Source organism: Cryptotermes secundus, unplaced genomic scaffold (assembly GCF_002891405.2).
Source record: "Cryptotermes secundus unplaced genomic scaffold, Csec_1.0 scaffold1274, whole genome shotgun sequence".
Classification (NCBI taxonomy): Eukaryota; Metazoa; Arthropoda; class Insecta; order Blattodea; family Kalotermitidae; genus Cryptotermes; species Cryptotermes secundus.
The window spans coordinates 127,457-131,878 of record NW_019718632.1 but is presented as its reverse complement, the minus strand read 5'-3'; positions in this window follow the sequence as shown (position 1 = coordinate 131,878).

The window sequence follows — 4,422 nt, the reverse complement described above, 5'->3', positions numbered from 1 at the left end:
TTTTTTTTTTTTTTTTTGGTGAATGTTCGAGACTGAGTTTAGTGGCATGGAATTCTGTTTTCACTTCATGTGAGGGGTTTGATCCCCGGTAGAGGTAGAGATGGCTGACACGTAACGCTGATCTCTCATTCTTTGTAATTCCGAGGTCATCTCCGTTCTAACCCTCGTGAGGGCGATTCAAGTAGAGGAATTCAGCATCATGTCGCATTCCATCAACGTGTTCCTTGAAGGGTTCATTCTTGGCCGGCTAAGTACGCCTAACTATCAAGGACGCTAGTCATTAATATGGCGACCGTGCGAAGTGTCGAGGTGGGGACAATGTGCAATCCTGAAGTTTGTGTGGTCGTATTTCTAAAAATTATCCAAAAGTGTTAAGGCCCCTTTAGGAGAACTAAAAGTAACATCATGACGACAGCGCGAAATGCTTTCGTCCTTGGGGTACGTGTTGTGCCATACAGACGGATGTGTGTCTAGACGTCTTGATTTGGGACTGCAGGACTGAGTGACGTAGAAATGCGGATACTAGCCATAACTCAACGTGTGAAATGTGCATGAGAACGAGTTTTTGTAAATGTATTCGAATCTCCGGTGCAGCAGCGTTGTCTGGAGCGCAAGGTCACTACGGCACGGGCCGTGCCTCTACACACTTCGCCCACTGGCTGGCCGGCCGTCTATTCAAAATCCCTAAGTCAAATGATTTCAGAATAAATGTCACAAAATTATTCGGGAACTTCTACTTACAGGTATCCTCCCAGCAAAGCAGGTCCCGGTCACTTATGTATGACAGACGTCACCGTAGGGACGGACAGACAGTACGGAACCAATGCGTTAAAACTTCGCTCGGACTTACTGGCATGAGAGAACTTTGTCTATATTTGTTGTGTATGGGTTTAAAACTTGGTCTCTCACGTTAAGGGAAGAACAAAGACTGAGGGTGCCTGAGATCACGATGCTGTTTGACCCTAAGAAAAGCCAAATATTATTGCAGTGATCAAATCAAGGAGCGCTGAACAGACGGGGCATGCAATACGTGTAGGAATTTCATACAAAATTTTCGTAAGAAACCCTAAAGGTAAGACCTAAGCGTAGATGGGAGAATATTAAAGTGGATTTTAAAGAAATGGTATGGTACAGTGTGTACTAGATTCATCTGGTTCAGGATAGAGACACCTAGATGACTGTTTTGAACAAGATAGTTAACTTCCAGGTTCCATAAAATACTGAGAAATTCCTGAGTATCTGAGAAACCACTGCATTTCTAAGAAGGATTCAGATCCACGGAACATTAACGAAATCTGTAACTTAAATACGTACAAAATTTTGAGGGGAAGAAACAACTTGAACGGAGTTTTGCAAAAATTTTAATCGTAACCTGAGGAAAAGCACGAAACATGTGAGTCTAAGCTGTGAACCTTCGGGCACACTCGTCCAGTTCATGTCCAGACGGAACTGCAATTATTTACGTATAAAAAGCACGGTCACGTGAGAGGGGCGACCAAAACACTTAGCAGCGGGGTCGCGAAGACACATCGCAGTCCAGGCGTGTAATTTGCTTGCCGAATTATTTCGAGGGTGTCTAGACGTAGCTCACTGCATAGGCTTCTGGGATGTGATAGCTGGATCAAATACTGAGAATTAGTTCACGTATTTGTGCTGATTTTATTTTCTGACGTATTTATTTCTTAATGTCTGAGTACGTTTCGACGAAACGTCCGTTTTCAGGGTAGATCCCAGCTGGTTCGTTCAGAGTCCAGGGCCCGTCCGCCCTTTACCTTTGTATCTGCCATTTCTTGCACACTCGGCTTACTTTTCTACCAAGAGGAAGGAGGCAGCAGGTTCTTCCGAAACAATTGTAACTATCTGCCAGATTACACGGCGTCACATCCCAAGAGTCAGGCTTCATACCAATCTTTGGATGTACGCAGGCAACAGGAACCATGGGAACAGACTACTGTGCGTGTATTGTAATGTATTTGCATCTGTCCGCTGCAAACGCAGAGCGGGCCTGCCATGTGCGTTCGAACCGTCGGTCCATTAAGTCATCTGTACTTATCCAATGAAAAAGCCAAATTAACTGTACAATCTAATGAAGCCGTGGCCTGCCTTTAGATACTATCCCAGCATCTGCATCGAGGGTTAAGATAAAATTGTTCTTGTTCTTCATTAAGCACCAAGTCAAGAAGACGTATGGGGGAGGTGAAGTACGGCTCCACGCATTCTTAACCTCAGCACTAGATGAAGGTGAGTGGTCAGCTTCACACCCCGACCACTTTTCCCCCCTGGAAAGAGATTTCAGTTCGATAGGATGGGTGGGGTCCCAGAACCGGTCTGCACATAATGGTGAAAAAAATATCTGTCTCTGCCGGGAATCGAAGCCACTAGTAACTACAGTAAGCTCTTTTTGCCTCAAGGGACTGGGATATACCACAAAATAGCTGCAAGGGTAAGGACAGCCCCGCATTACCAAGAACATAAGCGGAGCGGTAATACGTGTAGGTGACTTCATTACAACTTTGTGTTAATGTTATGGGGTGTACAGCCATGTTGTCCCCTGTCTGAGCCACTCCCTTTCTTAGCGACGAAAAATAACGAACGGCGAGCAATTAGTATTGATCCGTCTGGCGACCCGTTTTGGAAATATTTCGCACAGACGCGACCAAGCGCAGCGGGCGAGGTGAAGAAGGCAGCATGACCAAAGTCGGGTCAGGCGGGCCCTGCTCACCGGCAGACGCGATGTTCATTCGCTACGGCGGGCGGTCTGTACGCTTCTCGTTCTGGCGAAACTTATTCAGGCAAGGGACTGGCTTACAAGCTTACATCAGCCATGTAGCAAATTCCATGAAGCAGAGTCCTTGAGAAGCTAGCAGTCGCTTAGCAAATAAAGACACTGCCCGCCTGTTATGGGGCCCACCACTTCATTACCACGTTCACAATTCAATTTTGACCGGAAAGCCTGAATGGAAGAGACCTCCTGCATGAACATAGGATAATATTATAATGAATCTTCAAGAAGCCATGTGAGAGGCTGTGGAGCCAGTGGCGGGCTCTTGCAGACGCGGTACAAAATCTTAGGGTTCCATAAAATGTGGGGAATGTTTTTAACTAGCTGAGCGGCCATGAGGAAAGACGCTGATCCATGCAGTTAATGTCTTAGTTAGGTGACGATAATAATTACTTTATCAAGAAAAATTCCTGTATTTATTGATGACAAGCCGACTCCAGTTTTCAAGCTCTTTTAAATTAACCCAACATATTCACATTAAAACAAAAACGTCGCCCTTATTTCAACTTTTGTTATGCCTTATTTAAGACCCTTTTATTTTGTGTCTCAGGAGGAAATTCGCCACTGTGCCTTCATGCAGCCAAAGCTATAAACAAAGGTAATCAGAGGTTCTGAAATACAGCTTCAACCTACACGAAACCCATTCGGTCATTCATTGCCTTGCATTATACAAACATCTCGACAGCGGGCTCGGTGGTGCGCCGATGATGATATGAAGGTCGTAGAGTGCAGCAGCGAAGTAGCTTATTTACCGCAGCTGTCAGTGTCTAGGGACCACATAGCGTCGAATGGTAGGATCACTGATGAATAATGAATTGCGGAAGATTTGGAAGGAAGCCGCCGTGGCCAAATCGAGGTACTATTCTGGTATTTGCCTCGTGAGGCTGAGGAAGACCACAAAAATTCAGGATAACCGGTGTCCAGCCCGAAAATCGAACCAAGCATTCCCGAATAGAGGCCTAAACAGTTATTGCTAACCAACTTGCTCGTGTGCACTTCCAGAAATAATGATAATAATACGAACAGATATATAACTACAGGCCAACTGCTCACACACCATCATGAGGAGCAAATGACTAAGATCGATTAACTGATGAAGCAGCATCACTGCATCATAATCTATAAACTATATACGCGCACACAATTAATACATACATAGAACTGGCTAAAGAAATCAAGGGGTATGAGCCCTACCGTTGGGCTTGCAACTACACACACACACACACAGACTGTCACGGTCGGGATAGAAACCAGGGTGCCTCGCGAATACAAAACCAGAGCGTCACCACTCCTCCAACCGGCTTAGCCAAGCCGTTTCAATGGATTTTCGTTGAGTGTACAGTTCGGCACATGGGTGAAATCATTTGCAAGATGCAAGGTTGCGCTGCCCCCCCCCCCGGTTTCAGAACACTTCCGTTGTCCCTGAGCCGGCCAGACGTCTGGAGGGTCCGCACGTGTGGGTTCACTCAGTAATCAAAACAGAATGGCACTCGCGTGTCACGCTGATTATTTCACGACGCTTGTCTGACGTCAGTCAGGACTCAAACCGAGTTTTTGATACACAATTAAAGGTTTCGTGGCCACAGTTCCATCACACTAACCGTCCGAAGTCTATCTACGTTATATCTAAAGAAGAATGG